The sequence below is a fragment of the Pteropus alecto genome, unplaced genomic scaffold (assembly GCF_000325575.1).
Source record: "Pteropus alecto unplaced genomic scaffold, ASM32557v1 scaffold42, whole genome shotgun sequence".
NCBI classification, from domain to species: domain Eukaryota; kingdom Metazoa; phylum Chordata; class Mammalia; order Chiroptera; family Pteropodidae; genus Pteropus; species Pteropus alecto.
In genome coordinates, this window is record NW_006434825.1 from 3,877,334 (window position 1) to 3,897,167 (window position 19,834).

General features: G+C 42.7%; 1 protein-coding gene across 1 annotated transcript in view; it reads left to right on the forward strand.

Moving 5' to 3' along the window:
- Nucleotides 1–19,834, forward strand: part of ADAMTS18 (ADAM metallopeptidase with thrombospondin type 1 motif 18) — a 364,329-nt gene that overhangs the window by 214,629 nt on the left and 129,866 nt on the right. The window lies entirely within an intron of this gene.

The following is a 19,834-nucleotide window of genomic DNA, read 5'->3' on the forward strand; positions in this document are numbered from 1 at the left end:
TTCCCTACCACTAACTCATGAGAGGAGTTCAAAATGCTGCAATTCAAGGAAAGAAAATGTTTGTCTTTCTCCATAATCCTTCTGTTTTTGGGAGTTGTTTACTTAATAATCAGAATCAGACATTTTTTTGCAGGCTTGGCAAGTGGCTACCAGTTTTGGATCCATTCTCATTTGATTAATTGGACCTCAGAGAAGACATTGGAGGAGAACTGACTAGATATTTCCCTTTTTTGAAGCTAAACATTTGGGCTTTGCTACTTTTTTTTTTTTTTTTCCCAAATACATGAGACCACAGTATTATATGTTCTTAAATCTATTGCTGAATTTAGAACATTTCATATTTTATTTTGTGATACCTTCTCTTCCTGATGGATAACCTTTTGAATTTTAAATTCAGAGCTCACTGTGCATGAAATGTTTTGATATGGGGTGACATATCTATGACAGGTCCTTGGTGTGGCTAGGGAGCCCTTCCATATGTCACAGGATGACATGTGGTCAAGTTATACAGACCAGAGTTTCCCAGGCAACCAAGTTGTGCCCTACGGGGATTCTTTGAGAAGCTGAAAAAAGATGTTGGAGATGAGAGGTCTGGAGCCACCATGTCTCCAAGCCATTGTTTGCTTTCTTTTGTCTTCTTCCCTGCATTCTCCATCATTCCAACTAGACTCGCCAGTGTGGGGAATGCAGTCCACTGCTGGCACTCCAGAAGGTTCTTGGGGGCAGACAGAATTTAAAAAAATATTATAGCTTAATGTTTTAAACGATTAATATATTCACATTAGATAAAATCACTTTAAAGTTTGTGAAGTTAAGTTACATAAAAATAAGTAAATAGTTCTGGTGGTACACAGTTTGGCAGAAGGAAGGATGGATGGATGGAAGGAAGGAGAGGGGAGGAGAGGAGAGGAGGAGGGAGAGAAGAAAGAAAGGAAATGAGGTTGCACAGAAACAATTGGACTCAGTTTCCAATATTTCTACCATTCTAGTTTTTCTACTTATAGCATTTTTCTTATTTTCTAAACAACAATGATAATTATAGCTAACACTTTATTTTTCTTCAGATTCACAGAATTTTCATATCTATGTAACTATATGATCTTCCTTGACTTTTTTTTTTTTTCCAACAAGGAGGTAGTGTTATTATTTGTTGGCTGGAGGGAGAGAAAGGCTAATAAAACTGCCTCTTGCTTCATGTTAAAAGAGCTTGGTCTGGAGTCAGATAAACTGCGTAATCCCAGCTTCATCATTCACTAATCAGGTGGCCTTGCATAAGTTATTTGACCTTTCTGTGCCTCAGTTTCTTTCTCTGTGAAATAGGCAGAACAGCAATACCTTCATTGTGGGATTATGGTGAGGATTAAATGGCTAAAGCATACACAAGTGTAGCATGGTTTCCAGTACAAAGTAAGCACCCACTAAATCCTGGTTTTTGTTTATTCTTCTCCTTACCATCCTGTTTCTAAGATGCAATTAATTAGACAACACCTTATTTCCTGATTTTTAAAATGCAAAGAGAAGTATGTTTCAGAGAGATTGATCATGAATTCTCTATAGTGAGGCTTTTAGAGTTCTTGTAAACACCTTGTCAGTTAGCATCATTCATTAGGATTATCCTCTTGTAATTTATGAAATTTCAGGGGATAGCCCTGGTTCCAGGACTTCCTCCAAGGTAAAGCCATCTCATGGTTGTTGGCTGGGGACATCTTTGGAGTTATAATTCTTACATCATATTCTAGGATATGGCATTCAGAGCATGCTGCTCCCATATTCTCAGAGGGCTCAGGATATTCCTTCAATCAGTGCTAGGAGTATACTTAAAATTTTATTCAAAAATGCAATAATGCCAAACTTTTAAAGTTCACTTTCTTGTAACAACCCTAGCTTTCGTTGTTAAAAAACAGGTCTCAGGTCACCTTCTAGAAACATACTCATTTGTCTAGCCATTTTGGAGTCTCTTACAACTCTTGATATTTATTTGCCTTATAATTTTATTGTATAAGTGCATTAGAGATGATAGTTCTGAAAGAGATGAGGTCCTCCAAAGTTAATATGGATATTTTAAAGTGACAAGGTTTATACAGTGAGATAGGTCAGATGAAATCATTGGCACAATCCCTTCTGATATGTGTAATGCAGGGTTTTAATTACTTCCTTAGAGAAAAGCAACGTAACAAAGATAGTCTAATCTGTCTTTAATTTTTTTTTTTTTTTTTTTTGCTAGGTTGAAATCATGTCTCAGTTTTTTCACAATTTCTTCAATGAGGCTAGAGGCTCAAAATGAATGCCCAAGGTTACCAAATGGTACAAAAAACTCAGACACACTCCCTCCCCTGCCCCCACTCCATTATTACAAATTGGATCTCAGAAAAATGATTCTATTAGAAAGGGGATTGATATTATTATTTGATCAGTGATTTACTCATGTAGTAATTCCATAATAATATTTTAAGAGCCTTTCTGTTATACTTTGCACAGGGTGATGATTGCTATGGTTTGTCGAGCATATTTCTATGTGCTAAATGTTGCCTCATACAATCCTTGCAGTGTACATATGAGATACGGACTATTCTCCCCGCTTTTTACAGACGGAGGAACTGAGGCTTGGAAGGAATAAGTAACTCATTCAGATGGCAGAGCCACAGTTTTTATCCCAATACTCTTATTTTTTCCTCCTTTCCCCTCCTTCTTTCTTCTTTATGTTATTACACAAACTTTTATAGGGCCCTTACTCTACAAGAGTCACATGTGTTGGAGCACCCCCAGGATGGATCCTGAGACTGCTGGTCTTCTCATTCTATATATGCTTCAACCTGAGACACATGTGTAAGTCACTTCATGTTTTGATGTCTCCAGCCCGAATCTTTTCTCTGCCATCCTATTCCAGGCTTATATCTCTAAGTCTTAAGAACAGCTTAAACTCAACATTTTAAGAGCTTAATTTTTCATATCTCACCCTCTATCCTGTCCCAAACCTTATGCTTTTTGAAGATGTTACCTCGTTGAATGGTATCCCCATTCTTCTAGCTGTGGAAGCCAGAAACAGCACCCATTTTAACACCTTTGTCTCCCTCTCCCCAGGAAGGTCTCTTCCCAATGCCTCTTAATCCCTTCTGTATCTCTGAATCTCTACCTCCAGCCTCGTCTCTGGCCCCCACTACTGCACTGCAGTCCTAATTGCACTTCCTACTCTTGTTTCTTCCCAATCCATTCTCTACTCATCAACCAGAGTGCTGAGTCCCACCTCTAGATTTTTTGATTCAGTAGGTGTGGGTGTGTCATAAATTTGCCTTTCTAATGAGTTTCCGGGGGATTTTGATGCTGCTGGTGTAGGGACCAGGCTTTGAGAACCACTATACTGGCCCATTTACATTTTTTGAAGACCATTCTCATTACATCAGTATGTTCCAAACATTTTTGAGGAATCACTCCCTCTTCATTTATTGCTAGGCCTTGGATGCTATGGGAGGTGGACAAGTTTGCTCTTTCCTGAGTCATTTCTAGACTTTGGAGAAGCTTCCATATTTCAACAGCCCTGTCTTGCAATTTCCAACAAGGATTTGCTTATTAGCTGGACTCTCCTGATTTTCAATAGGGGCAGGTGCCTGCAACTGAAAGTGAAAGGGGGAGGGAGGATGGAGAGGCTTAGGTTTCAAACATCTTTCAGTGAGGAATTAGTTTTAAAGAGACACATAACAATAAAGCATGAACTGAGTCCAGACACCGTCGTTCACAGCAAGCTTACCCTCTGAAACTGGCTCCATGCCAGCCTAGAGCCAGGTGCCTCTCTTGGATCTGAGTCAAGTGCCCTGCGGCCACCTACAGAGCACTCAGGTAGGATCCGGAAGGCCTCTCACCTCCATCTGCCCTGCTTGACTACTGTTTTATGTCCTACGAAAGGACTTCCAGCTGGCTGACCTGGATCCAGCAGCTCAGGCTCACTCCTTGCATCATCCACGCTATCCTGGGGAGGAAGGGCAGGACCCTCAAGAGAAGAATGACTATTAGACTCCCTCCTTTGCTGGGAGCTCACCTTGTAGAGGTATTGTTTACACATGATTGCAGTGTTTATAACTTATTATCCCAGGCCTAGGAACTGCAGAAAGAAATAGGGGGGCCAGACAATCAAAGCTGAGGTACAGGTTTTAATATGAAACAAAACACATAATAGGACTTTGCGGGGGAAGAGGGGTGGAGTGGAAGATCAACTGTACACAGAGAGGGGTGTGTATAACATGTCCTGCAAGCAGATGAGCTCACTGGCTTTAAGCTACTACCACAAATTGATGCTCGAGTGCAATTCAGAGGGCAAGCAGGTGACATGCTATTTGCCCAAAAGGCATGTGTTTCAGTACATATATGTCTAGTTGAATCAAAGGCAGAGTATTTGTACACATTTTATTAAATATTTAAAAGTACTTAGTGTGGAGGTTATGAGAATGTACCTCAGAATTTTCAACTGCAGGGAGGGTAACTGACCGAGGGCCCAGCTGCCGTGCGCAGGATTCCATTGCAGCATTTGTGCCAAGGCCACACTTCCAAGGTGGGCTGCTCCTTGCTGACGAGTATGCATAGCAGCAATACGCAGGCCCATTCCTCTGATGGCTGGCTTTGGCTTACACTTCTTCAGTGGCCTTCTGGAACATTCCTTACACTACATGAAAGCCTAAGATGCATCCATTCAACCATCTTTTCTTCTCTCCTTCCCTTGGGCTCAGACCCATTTTATGTGATAACAATAGTGAACACCCCATGAGCACTAAAGGGTATGAGGTCCTGTGTTAAGTCTTCACATATACAATATTATCTTCTATAATCTATATATTTGCTAAATGAATAACTTTTAAGGTCATCACTATTGACATTTTGGATGGGAAAACTCTTTGTTGTGGGGGTTCTGGTCTGTGCAGTGTAGGATATTTAGTGGCATTCTAAATATCCACATTAAATGCTGATGAGTTTCCCAGCCTTCCTGGATCCTCTTTACTTCTTCTCACAGACATTACCCCTAAGATCCTTCCACAGTGACTCCTTCACAGAGGATTTTTGATTTGGGCAAAGAAATAGAAACATTTACTGAAAAGAGATGGATGGAAATTCTAATAAATAGAAATGTCTGTTCGTCAGTTGGTTCAGGCTCTCATCACTATCATCATCTATCAGGATGCTCTCTCTTTTCTGCCATAGATTACGACTGTTCTTCCCAGCATGTGCTCATGCACACACAAGCATGTACACACACACACACAACACACACACAACACACACAACACACGCACACACACACACACATTCATTCTCTTGCCAAAGGTCTTCAGGAAAGATTCACCAACCTAGGGAATAATTGACCATTCAAAATCCCCTATAATCGCATCCCGTTCTTAGATTTGCCTTCTTTCTTACCTTAAGTGACAATCTAGCATCTCTAAAACTGTCTACCACAGAATAGGTCATTCTCAAGATTCTAGCCGGAAAGCCTACTATTTGGTAATATCATTAATATGCGCAATAAGATAAGTTCAATAATTTCTATAACAGCCTTACGCTGTATATACTAATTGCTTTTTATGGCAATTGTGTGCCATTGTTATGAATCAGGAACATCAGCCAGATGTCATGTTGCCTTAGGAAAGTTACTCAACCTCTCTGCGCTTCCACTCTATCATCTGAGATGGTGAAATTACAGAGGCATTGTGAAGATCATAGAAGATAATATTGTATATGTGAAGACTTAACATAGGACCTCATACCCTTTAGTGCTCATGGGGTGTTCACTATTGTTATCACAAAACTAATAATAATAAGGAAATAGGCATAAGGTGTTTCCAACCCTTAGCATAAGATGTGATACAAAGACAGTGCTTAATAAATATTTGCTAAATGAATAACTTTTAAGGTCAACACTATTGACATTTTGGATGGGAAAACTCTTTGTTGTGGGGGTTCTGGTCTGTGCAGTGTAGGATATTTAGTGGCATTCTAAATATCCACATTAAATGCTAGTAGCAACCCCTATCCCAATTACGACAACCAAATATGTCTCCAGACATTGCCAATGTCCTCTGGGTGTGAGGGGTCGGAATTGTTTCTGGGTGAGCACCTTAGCTCTAGTGACCTTGGTTGAGAACCACCATTTAAGATAGAATGAACAGAGCCCCTAGATCTCAGAGGCTCAAAGTCTAGGAGGAAAGCCATTCTACTTTATTGTAATTTTCTATATAGAGCAAAATAGTGTTCAAAGAACACAAAGAAGGGTTATCAACCCATTTTGGAGGGGTTGGGGTAGTTTGAAAGGCTTCCCACAGAGAAATCCAAGCTCAGGCTCATGCCAGTTATGGCCTATTGGGTTGACCTTTATAAATGAACCCATTAGGTCAGTCTGAACTGGTGATGAGAAGATCTGGCTTGGTTTTACTCCCAGCTCCATCCTTGAGAAAATGTATTCCAGCTTTTATATATATATATTAGAAATTGACAAAAGCAACAATTTTTTTGTCTTAAGCCTAAACTGATGATTGATATTTCTGCCTTCTGAGGGAAATGACACTCTTTATAGTCATAGGGAAATCAATCTCTTTCCAGCTTCTTTTCACTGGTGGAGACTAGGTAAGCAGAAAGGCGATCTGAAACATCAGCACTTCTGTTATTCTGTTCTGTAAAGCAAAGAATGAAGGCCCTTTTATTTCTGTCAACCACATTTATAAGTTACTGGATATGCTAAGATAGGCCTGGAACTTGACAGTGGGTGGAGGCTAAATTGTTCTGCACAAAAGGCAGGAGAAAAGGAAAGAAATGGAGAGTCTTTGGATTTATGGAGACTTTAAGCAACATGGCAGGGGGCCAATGGGCCTGTAAGAAGGGGCTGTCTGATATCACTTTAAGTCTGTTTGGGCCTCTGTGATGTAAACCCATTTGATGGTGGTGATGGTTGCACGGCATGGCGGATGCACTTAAGGTTACCAAATTGTACACTTTCAGATGGTTAAAATAGTAAATTTTATGTTATGTGTACTTGTGATAGTTAACTTTATGTGTCAACTTGACTGGTCTCAGAGATGCCCAGATAGCTGATAAAACTTTATTTCTGGGTGTGTCTGTGAGAATGTTTCCAGAAGAGATTAGCATTTGAATGGGTAGTCTGAGTGATGAAGGTGACCCTCACCTGTGCCTGTGGGCATCATCCAACCCACTGAGGGCCTGAGTAGCACAAAAAGGTGGAGGAAGGGTGAGTTCATGCTCTCTGCTGAGCTAGGACGTCCATCTTGTACTTGGACATCAGAGCTTCTGGTTCTCAGGGCTTCCAGCTCAGACTGGGACTTACCCCATGGCTCCACTGGTTTTCAGTCCTTTGGCTTTGGACTGGAACTACACCTGTGACTTTCCTGGGCCTCTGGCTTCTGTTGGCAGATTATGGAACTTGTCAGCCTTCATAATTGGGTGAGCCAATCCCTTACAATTATCTCTTTCTATATCTCTATATCTCTATCTATCTATCTGTCTCCCTCTTATTGGTTCTTTTTCTCTGGAAAACCTTGACTAATACAGTATTTTACCACTATATATGTAAGAAAAAGCATTCGAGCCCCCAAACTTTAGTAACAACTGCTACACACACAAATGCCTTTGTAGAGTGGTTTGGAGCAAACAAAAAAGGCTATCTTCTATGAGGTGACGTGGGACAGAGGAGAGAATAAGGGAAGAGGTGAGAGTCTGACCTTGAGAGTTCAGTGGGGGCCAGAAGGAATGTGGAAAAAGGAGATGTCTAGAAAGTCACTCAAATTCCATCAAGGCCACTAGATTTCCAACAATATAAAGGAATTAGGGGTCACACCAGTTGTAGCCACATTGAAGGGACAGGGTAAACTGCGCTTACATAAAGATGGAGTAAAAAAGGTTCAGAAGGACCATAATCTATGTTCTAGCTTAGACTTTATCAGTTGCTGTTTATATTACCCATCTCATAGGGCTGTCGTGTCAAAGCAGTTAAGTGGCTACACAAGTGTAATACATACCAATATTTATTATCTGAGGCTATTTTTCACACACCATTCCCTCTCTTTGCCTCTTGTTAAATGGTTTACTTGTCTTTACATGCTGTTCCATCCATTTGATAGTTACTGGCTTTGGGTTTTTTTCCTCTATGTTTTTATCCTTTTAAATTTCCTCCTCTCTCCAGCACATGTCCTGATTTTTGCTTCTTTCAATTCCTTTCCCCTATAATTTAAGCATATAAATGCCACTTTCTGACACCCAGGGATAGCCCATGTGAATTATGAAGGTCCTTTTGGTGAACTCTGAAAGTAAGGATGAATTCCAGACACTGCCCATTTCCAGCTGAGGTCTTGTCTGGTCAGGCCTTCAGGGATGGCTACACGGGCATCTGCTGGCAATTCCAGGAGCACAAGAGCTTTCTCTCCCCACACTAAGACTCCCCGGAAACCCAAAACCACTGCTGGCATGATTGGGAGCTGGTGGTACCCACTGGCCCAATGCATCATGCTACCCAATAAAAAGATGATGAGTTGGACCTCACATGTGTTTCTGGAAAACAGCAGACCTAGTTTCAAATTCTACCACTACCATTTATCCAACTTAGGTCAACTGGTAATTACTTAAAATTTCTTTGTGCATTAGACGCTCTTAATTTCATTTTCCAGATTAGGAAACTATTTTGCAGAGTGGTTTGATGCTTATTTTCTTTAAATGTTCACAGTGCTTGGCTGAGTACCAAGCAAGCAATCAATTAGTGGGAGTAACTTTATCATCATCGTCGTTGTTGTCACTACTATCCATTTCTCAAATCAACTTGAGTCTCTCTCTACCACAGTGGGGCCTTTTGAGACATATGTATACCTTGTGCTTCTATTTTCCTACTTCTGCGTTATTAGCTAAACCTATGATATGCTTCATACGTAAAATTCAATTCAAAATGGTAGCTCTTGGGAAAAGGTGCAACCTCGCATATCTAATGTTTTGTGGGTGCTATCATCAGGTTTGCAAATGATAGTACCTATGAAATTTAAAGTAGAAGAAAAGGTATTTATGCAACATGTATTCATTGAGCACTTGTCTCTTTTGCATGGTATGGGACAAACACTTGAACTCCCAAATCACACTCTTTTGACTGCACTGCTGTGTGTCTGCAGATGGGAAAGGAGTAAGAATGAAGGGCGATCTGGGTCTTCATCCTGGCTCTGCCTCACTAGCTCTGTGCCCTTGGCCAATGACCTCATCTGTCAACAAACCCCAGTTTCCTTATCTATTAAAGAGGATTAGTAATAATTCCCTCACAGTGTTGTTGGAGCATTGAATTAGGTACCCCACCGAACATACTCTGGTACAGTGTTTGGCCTAGAGTAACCCAAGGAGTATTACTCTCCGCCTCCCTTCCCTAGCACAGGGGCGGTGGAATAGATGTCCCTGCCGCTGCTATTGTCTGTTAGAGCTCGGCTGTCCTACCCAAGGGAGCTTCCAAATTTTTTCTCAGTGTGTTATGTTACACTCCTTTGATGGATTATGCCCCAGCCATTAACAGCGGTGGCACCAGAAATTTTAATACCTGCAACATATTCCTTGTAATAATAATACTAGTTAAATGAAGCAGCACATGAAAGTATAATCAATGCAATCTTGGCTACAAAGCTTACGAAAGGAAGATACCGTGTTATCTGTGTTCATCTTTGAGGGTGGACGATGATGAATTGTTCTTATTCTCTCATTATACTTTATTTTGCAATGTGTTCAAAAAGAGCTTTATTGGTTTTGTCATCATAAAAAATACTTATTATTATTTTATATTATGTAATATCCACAAACCGTCCATATATTAAACCTACTTGTCAGCTCTATAGTGTATGTGGCAATATATCTTCTTTTATTTTTTTTGGGGGGGGGGAGGTTTGTTTTTGTTTTGTTTTTGACTGCATTCCTTTTATGTGCTCGTAAACCAAATGTGTTTCATAATTAAAGCAGGATGTTCAACACTGTGTTTCTGAGAGATCTTTCATTTACTGTACAGTTAATTCATTAGACAAAGCAATATTTAGGCAATTCTGAAGAAGTGGGTGTTTTTCAGGCATGAGGGAGCAAGGGTGGGGGGGAGTTTCAATTGTAATGATTTTCTTCTGTGTCGTTTAGCAGTTTTCCAGGGCATTATGGCAGCACTGGGCCATTTAAGGTACCTGCTTTCTAATCAGCCTGGCTGCCTTCCAGTCAGCCTCGGCGGAAACTCACTAGGCACAGGGTTTAATTGGGGCCACCCACCATGGAAGCGCTTCCCCCTTTGTCCAGAGAGATGGAAGCTCTTAATGTAATGCACATAAAAACGTCCAGTACTGCAGGGCAGGCACAAGCAGCTCTGATGTCCCGAGGCTGTTATTATGTCCCGTGCACTGTTAGCTTTTCAGAGAGACTTTATCCAATCATCGGGGAGCTAGAACTTTACAGAAAGAGAGCAATATAAAGTATTAGGTTGCAGTCTGGACACAACCCCTGATGTTTGGAACCTCTCTAAATAGATCCCAGACTGCTTTAAAAACAAGAAATACCCCGTTCCCATCCCTTTTACTATTATCCCTCTGGCACCTTGGATTTCTTAAATTAATTCCTTGCAAAAGCCGGTTGAGTTCCAATAATTGTTTTTAAATGATCTGCCTCTTGAAATTGTGCCTTGCAGTCTCGGGGAAACCCAGCCTCAAGCTTGGTGGGGCCAAGTCGCTGTGCAGCTTCTGGAAACAAATTGCCTGCTTAACGGGCCACAGGCTCTGTGCAGCCCTCACGGACAAGTGGTGATCCTGTGACTGAGTCGACGGGGTACCTAATGGCCAGATCATGGCCGTATTTTGGGTGATGCAGATAAATCAAGGGAGCTGCAACCTCTTAGCATGCTTAAATTGGAAATGTTTAATTTGGATGTAAATGTGGAATCTGCAGGCCTCCCATTGTCTGTACTCCCCAGGATAACACAGTCCGTATCTTGGGGATAAAGAGCGTCTACTTGCTCTCTTGCCCCTACTGTAGTGGGCAGAGGGATGAAGCTGGGGTGGGGGTGGGGAGGAGGGCAGAGAGAAAATGAGGCTACCCCTTATCAAGTCTAGCGTTTAACCTGGCGATCACGATAATCCCTTTTCCTGTTCCCTACGTCCCCGTGAGACAGTACTATTATTAGCGCCATCTTGTAGATGGGGAAACTGAGGGCAGGAGACTAAGTTCACCCAGTTCAAGTCAAAGTCCTGTCTGTATGACTCTACTGCAGCACTTCTGAAAAGTTCATGTGCAGATCGTCCCCTGTGGTCTTGATCTGATGCAGGTTCTGGTTCCAGCAGGTGCGGGGCAGGTCCTGGGACTCTGCATGTCTAATGAGCTTCCAGGGGATGTGGATGCTGCTGGTCTGGGGACTGCACTCGAGTATGCAGACTCTCAGATTGCATCTGGCTGCATGTTAGAGTCACCTGAAGCCAGGGGTCTTTAAAAAGATATTCCCAATTCTGACCCATCAACTCAGAATCTCAGAGGGTGGGACTTGGCCATTGCGCACTCAGGTTGAGAATATCTGCTGAGGTGGGGAATTGCTTGGCCATAATGGTCAGGGTAAGCCTCAAGAAACTCAGAATTATTTAAGCACAAAAATGCATGGTTTTGTTAGGAAGGGAAGGAGGAAAGACCTCTCTGTGCATGAGAGGGTGTGGGAGGGAATGGAAATGAGGTCAAGCTGGGGAATGAGAGAAAGAGTGAAAACAAACAAAAACAGCTGGAGCTCGTTCTCAGGCAGGTGTGGAACCTGTTGGGTTGTGGAATTTGTTCCTTACAGGAGGTCGTAGTAACAAGGTTCCACAGTCGGGCTGGCTGAGGAGGTGACATAAAGTGCCTGTCTAAGCAGTCCGGATCAGTTTCCTTCTGGGCAATGATTTTTGATTCAGTGATTTTCCAAGTGTTTGTCTGGTAGCCCTGTTCTTGGCACTGAGAACAAAGGTGACAATGGTGCACTCTCTGCTCTAGGCAGCTGTTGCGGGAACAAGAGGAAGCGGGCTTAACCCAGGCAGGTCGATCGGGTGTCTGTCCTGGATGCAACGTCCCTAGTCTTAAAGGGCGACAAATGCTGAGGACCTGAATTAAGGCAGTCAAGATGAGGATGGGAAAGACTGTTCCAGAGTCATTTTTACAGTAGATTTGGTGACTAATTGACCCTCTTTGCTTCCCTTCACCTCCCATATGCCGGGGATGCTCCCAAACTTCCTATTTGGGATTCTGGGCAGATGGAGAGTAGTGGATGGTTTATACTTGATTTGTGCCTTCTTGAGTTTAAGGTGCCTCTGTTGTATCCTGTTAAAAATGTCCTGTCGGTGGTTGGAAATAAGGGTCTAGAATTTGGGATAGAGACTTGGGCTGGAATAGCAGATCTGGGAGTCATCAGCAAATCAGATAGGATCTGAATGCGCAAGAATGGAGACTATTTTACAAGAAAAGATAAGGGACAAGGATGGAAGTCTAGAGAGCACAAATGTTTAAGGGACATAAAAAGGGTAGAGAAATAATTGCTAAGTAAAAATTAAACAAGAGGAAAAAAATAATAAAAAAAACCCAGGACAAAGTAATGGCCTGGAAGCTGAGGAGGTGAGAGGGTTTTGAGAATGAGGCAGTGATCGTTAGCTTCAAATGCTGCAACTATTTAAAGAAGATAAGCATTGCCAAACACTGTCTCATAAACATTTTAAATGATTTTTTCTGAGTGAAAGGAGTAGGGTCTATATCTTTTTATTTCTTTGGATTTATTGTAAATAGCGTTATTGTTCTTTCATGATTATGAAATTATTCTTTAGAGTCTGGCCTTGGTGGGGACAGTTTCAGGGAATTTCAGTAAGTGACTAAGGACATAATGCATTCACCCATCCTTGCACAGCCCCGCCTTTTGAGATGGTGTGACTACATGAAAAGGGTGCCGAGTAAAGAGCGGGAAGTGATGAAACTGGTAATTTAGAAATAGTAACGCAGTGCACAGCAGTAGGTGGGGTGAATCTTTGCTCTTAACAGCTGCCCAATCTAAGATAAGACCTAAGGGGAGGTTGCGACACAAGCCACACACTATGGATAGCTCTGCCCTCTCTGGGCACGAGCTAAAATGAAATACAGTTGGTCCTAGGCTTCTAAATCTTGTCCTCAAAAGATGTCATTAGCCCAAAGCAGGTACTCTTGTCCTAATTCGCATAGCTTCCAACTTTTGAACACTCTCATGTGCCTGTACAGAAAGGAGCACCATTTCCTAATGCACACACAGGCACTGTGTTCAGAAGCTGCAGCCCTCGCATCACATGGGAAGTATCGATGTCCAGCCTGGAGTTTGGGTGAAAGAACATGCAAAGGGCATCCATCTCTAAGCAAGAGTTCACAGCCTCAGGAAGTGGAATGGCTGCAGGAATAAGGTTCACAGGAAGTTCTTAAAAGGGGAAAACAGCTACCATTATTGAGCACCAATGGTTCTGGGTTCTGCATCAGACCTTTTATATATGTCGCTTCATTCAGTCCTCATGGAAATAAAAAAAAATGTGAAGGAGCACCATTTCCTAATGCACACACAGGCACTGGAAGGATTATTCTCCCTGTGTGAGAGCGGAGCACATTAAAACTTTGTGTTCAAGGTCACATAGAACGAAGTACTAGGATTACTTCATTGAAAGTGATAGAAACTCAATCCAGACCAATTTCAGGGGAAAGGAGAGTTGGAGAGAGGTTTCTTGCCTTAAATGGTAGTGATTTCGAGGATTAAAGGAGAAGGTACACGAATCATGGCTTCAGACTGGAATCTGTGTATTTTCCTCTTTCTTTTCTACTTCTCTATGTATTTCCTTTTTGCAGATCGTGAAGATGGCTGCTGACAAATTCAGGCTTTACATACATTGTGACAACCTCAACAGAAAGATGGGTTCATTCTTCCAAATTGTGCAGATCCACACCAGTGGATCCACACTTGAGTCCAGATCCCACCTCTTGGACCAATAATTTTTGCCAAAAAGAAAGTGTTATTATATATTTGAGCAAGTCTATATCATAGGTTAAACCAGAAAAATGGGAGATGGAAACATTTAGAAGGCAAATTATCCTCTCTTACCTCAAAATCTAATCAATAATAATAATAAAAAATACTTACCACTCATCACTATAGCAAAGATTCAATCCCAGGCCTATCCTTTATTCTATTATACTGTGCTTTCTCCATGAATGAGAAGTGAGTCAAACGTATCCCAGAAGCTTTATGAGGACAAGTTCTGGCATTCAAGTGGAGGTGTAAGTTCCGTGGGCCACAATTACTGGTTTGTAATAGATTTAGTTACGTCAAAAATGCCCAGATGTTGGTTAAAAGACGGGTGTCTGGGCCTCATCCCAGACCCACTTAATTGGAACATTCATAGGGATGCCCAAGAATGTTATTTTGGTGATCCCCCAGGTGATTTTGATTAGCAGTAGTCGATCCCAGCCTTGACTAGCTCAGGTGTTAGAAATGCGAATTAGGGGGTCACTGGGGCAAAGGTCTAAGCCTGCACATGATGAGATCATGACAGTGGAGAATGAGAGAAGACTTCATGTGAACCAAATCATTCTCCCTTAAGCAGCCTGATATTTTCCAGAGCTTTTACAAGGTCTATATTTCTACTGTTCTACTGTGCAGAGAGCTCAGATCTTGTCCTGGAGTTTATTTTTGGAAATAAGTAGTCTCGTTCTAATACTGCCTCTGGCTTGGAGCAAACAAACTACGCTTAACAGTACGGCTTGGGAAAAGACTAAGAAGAGAACAGGGAGGCAACATGTATAGCCGGAGCATCAGCAGAGGGAAGCCGAGGTGTGTAGAGGAAGCCTCATCCTATAGATGTCAGAAGAGAAAGCTTCCTCATGCAGGTAAGTCAGATAGGTACAGGCTGCAAGAGGAAGAGATCAATGTCAGCGTCCTAAGAAAGTGCAAAGAAAGCCTGAATATAATGTGAGGCGTTGATAATTCCTAAGTTATATTTGGCGACAATCTATTTCCAAAGCTAGTTGTTAAGCTATGAGGTTCAGCTTCCCATATAGTCACTGACAAATAGAAAACAAGTTGTTGCATGTCACTTGTTTGAATTTTGCTCTATTTAGTGTGTTAAAGCAAACGGCTTATTTTTCCAGATGGTTATCTCTAAAAAAAGATAGAAACAGTTTGGACCTGCTGCTCTCTCCTCTTCTACCTCTTTCCCCTGTTCCCACTGTTTTTGAGGACTGTGTGGCTAGAAGGCAGCCCTTCCTTCTCACAGCTTCAAGGACATTAATGCATTTCTATTCATTCATTCATTCATTCATTCCTTCATTTTACTGTGTTGTAATGTTAAGCCTTATTTTCTGTTTCTGTTTTACTCTGTGCTAGGTTTGTTTGCATGGCTTTGGATGTCTTTCTCTTTGGACATGAAAATACTTCCTAAGGGAAACTGTCAAGAATCTGTCAAAAACCTGATCGAACTATTCAGTGCAGCTCTAAAACGCCGGTGGAAGGACAGCGTCCCTCTGCTCTCTATATGGAAAGGAGAAGGGAAAACAAGGGTTGGTTATGGGGCAGAAAGTCAGCTGTGATGGGAGAGGGGCTCAGTGTTTCTTCCTTTCCATGGGAAGGGACACTTGTCATGGAGCAGAGACCAAAGGAAAGGGAGTAAAATAACAGGGATGGCCATTTGTTTCTTGCTCTGGCCAGGAGGAGGTACTTGACTTAAGGCATATTATATTAAAAAAAAAAAAAAAATAGTTAAACTTATGTTAGTTTAAAAAGAAGAAAAACCAATGCCTCAGACTTTATCATTGATTTTAGAGGGATAAAAGGGGAAATAAATGTTTTTTAGTAGTTAAGAGTGAAACTGTGATCTCTCCATCGCAAAATTTCCCACCATTTCCTCCCTCCCTTCTTCCGTCCTTCCTACCTACTCACAAATGTTTACCGAATGCCTGCAGTATGCCAGGTTCTGGGCTATGTTTGACAGAATACAGCAAAACAGGATTTTTTCCTTCTTTTTCTCTTTCCCCATTGGTTTATGCAAATAGACTGACTGACTGTGCCCCTCCCCCCAATTCATATGTTGAAATTTGTAATCCCTGAGGTGATGGTATTTAGGGCTGAGTCCTCATGAATGGGATTAGTGCCCTGATAAAAGAGACCTCCAGAGCTCCCTTGCCCCTTCCGCCCTGTGAGGACACAGTGACAAGAATGCTGTCTATGAACCAGGAAGTGTGCTCTCCCCAGACAGTGTACCTGCTGGAGCCTTGATCTTCAACTTTCCAGCCTCCAGAACTGTGAGAAATCAATTTCTGTTTATGCGCCACCCAGTCTGTGGTATTCTGTTACAGCAGCCCGAACAGACAGAGACAGATTACTGTGAACTTCAGATATTCTTTGTAGTGTCTTAGATTTATAGTTTTAAAATCAGCTAAGTTTTGTGTTCCTGAGTCACTCAGAAGCGGGTGCTACTTTGCAATTCATAACTGAAAGGCTGGACCATTCGCTCATGACTCTCTGTCACCATCTAAAGACAATTTATACATATTGCAGGGCTAGTTCCTGGAATATCAAAGGGATGAAATCATTCCAGAAGTTATGGCTTTGCAGTGTTTGTATAGCAGCTCTACAGAAGAAATTCGACCTGGTTGTCTGCAAGTGAGTGGAATGGGAAGTTTTGATCTTCAGATCTACTAGTATACGAGGAATGGGTCTTGGTTTCTGTACCACATCATAGAGGGCTGGAATGTACGGAGTGCAAAGGTTAACTGGAATATGGGGGGAGAGCTGCAAAATCAGTGAGGGATGGGACACTTAAATTATTAGATTCCAGAGGAGGTCTCAGTCCCTCCAAGGGTGAGTACTTAACAAATATTCGATTAGTTGAATGAGAAGCTGTGAGGCTCCAGGTTGATGGAGAAAATACCACAGAATAAAATTGGGATCCACAATATTCATCCAGGTTCTCACTGGAGTGATTTTGCTCCCCGGGTAACATCTGGCAATGTCACAGCATTTTGTCACAATTGTGGGGGTGCTCCTGGCATCTAGTGGGGAGAGGCCAGAGATGCTGTTAAACATTCTACAATGCACAGGACAGCTCCCACCATAAAGAATGATCCAGCCCCAAATGTCAATGGTGCTGAGGTTGAGAAATGCCAGTCTAGCACAAAGCAGAGCTATAGGTGGGTCTCCGAGACTCTAGACCTGACCGTGCTGGCCTCTAGTACTGGCCTCAAAAGAGAGAGACCCAAGGGGTATGATTTTATGCGTGTGTATCTCAGTGGAGAGATGCAAATAAGGGACATTGTTACTTTCAAGGGAGTATGAACAAACCATTTACCCTTCCAGTTTCCTTTAGTGTTTATCTGGCGATATAATTCACAGTGCTGTCCATCCCAGTCTCCTTTTATATCCAGTCTGTTGCATGGTGACATGATATCAAGCACTATTTTTTTTTATTTCGTTTTGTTTTGTAATGCATGTCCTTAATGTCTAGTTTCCTTTTGTGTCCAGTTCTTTACTAAAATCACCAAGCACTGAAGTCATATGTGTCAGAATCACCCAGAGGTGCTTGCTACAAGTGCATATTTGGGGCCTACACCGAATCTACTGAATCAGAATATCCATGGTTCATGACTCAGGAATCTGCATTTTAAACCAGCAGCACAGGTGATTTTTATGCACATTGAAGTTTGATGTAGGACGTATGAAGCAACAGAAATACAAGGCATCCTCTCACTTTTAAAGCCCATTTATAAAATTCAGAAAAACATATTCACTTAATCTTTGGGATGTCTTTTTGATATATTACATTTATTTCTATTTTATGGATTATAAAAAAGAGGCCACAAGAGCTTAAACAGATTACTTGGGGGGAAACCAAGTGTTTTGTTTAGCCTGGAATTTCTCTCGTGAGGCTATTACAAAAAGTTTTGCCCTGGGCAGAAGCTATGCCACTTTCTCTGTGTCTCCAGCCTGGGCTTACTTTTTTCATTGCTGTATCCAGAGAAACAGACTATGCATGTTGAGCTGTCACTTGTTCTAAGCCGTGCATGGACATCATCTTAACCTCGGTACTCTGAGGACTGGAGCAGGGTACATGCCCACTCCACTGCTACCACCCTGGTCCAAGGTACCGTCATTGCTCACCAGGATTCTAGCAACAGCTTCTCTATCTGTTCCCCGCTGCATCAGCACCTCCAATCCATATTCACGTATGATCCACATCATTTTTATTGGAGACAGGTTGCCTCCTACTCTCATACTGTCTCGCTCTCTTACACACACACACACACACACAGTCTCACACACACGCACACACACACAGACACACAGACACACACATGTGTATACTCTCTCTCTCTCTCTCTCTCATTCCTACATGCTTCATCCCAGCCTACAAGGTCCTGTTGACCTGGCCATCTGCTGTTTCTATCCTTCCTCTGGCATGTAACTTTTCTGTCATGACAAGCACTTTTCCTATTTCAAGATCTTCTCTCTTTGGTTTTATTTGAAATGTCAGCTTCTGAGAGACATCTTACATACACATTCTTATTCTCCCCCCTCCAACTAAATTAAATTCTGCTTTTATTCTTTCTCATTTAGGAGCCTACGCTTTTCCTTTAGAGTGTTTGTCATCATTTGGGTTCCTGTTGAGTTACCAACGAGAGTCTTTCCCACTGGCCTGTGAGGATATATTTTGTTCATCACTGCAAACAGGAGGGATCAAATAAATGTACTGAGTAAATGAATTGGCCCCCAGAAAATAGGATGTATCTTCATGGTGAGGGCAGCCCTGTTTGTTACAGCTAATTTCTGACAATTGGTATGTCTTGGGACAGTTCATTCTGGAGGGGATGGAAGCTTGGTCACTTGGAGGAGAGAATGATCCAGAAGAGGTGAGGCTACTGCCGGCTGAGTGTTTTCTTTTTCTGTTCTTTTTAATTAAATGTATTGGGATAACATTGGTTAATACATTATATAAATTTCAGGTGTGCAACTTTACAATATGACATCTGTCTACCCTAGTGTGTGCTCACCACTTGTCTAGTCTCTTTCCTTCATGCAGCAGTGAGTGACAAGGCTCACGGTTCCAGCCCTCCAGGCTGCCCCAGATTTGCGAGTTATGAGATGATATATGGGTGGCTAGGCTATCTTGAACCCATTTGAGCCCGTTTCTTCATTTTTATCAAGGGATTAATAATCCCGCTTTTGCAAGGAGAGGTAGGGCCTGAGGTAAATGAGATAAAGCAGGGGACAACACCTGGCTCTTGGGAGTTGTTTCGAACACTCCATACCTTGGCTGTCTCGCCGGCCAGAAGACTTGTAAAAGTCTGCACAGGCAGCAAAGAAGTCGCGCCACTTACCTGAGCCTCCCCCTCTTCTCAGCTCATCCCTTCGTGCGCTTAAATTACGTTTTCTAAGCCTGACCCAGGGCGCTCCGCTCCCTCTCGGTGGTGGGTCCCTCCCTCCCTCTCAAGCTCACCCAAGCTCCCCTCCCCCTTCGCCCCCTCCCTGGGAGCGGGAGCCGGGAATCCCACGCCCTTGCACCAGCCCGGGGGCTCGGACGGGCCCAGGAGCCGCTGGTCGCCAATCACCGTGCGGTGGAGAGGCGGGCGCTCGGCTCCGGCGCGCTGGGGGAGCCAGCTGGCGCTGCTTTCCCCGGGAGCCTCAGACTCTCGCACAGACCCAGACAGACGCACAGACTGGCGGGCAAGCGCGCGGGCAGGCACCGACAGAGTTCCCCGGCCGTTTGCGCTCGGAGGCGCGCGCCAGCCCCGGCCCGGGGAGCCCCCCGTTCCCCGCGGGGAGCCGCAGGCGGCAGCTCCG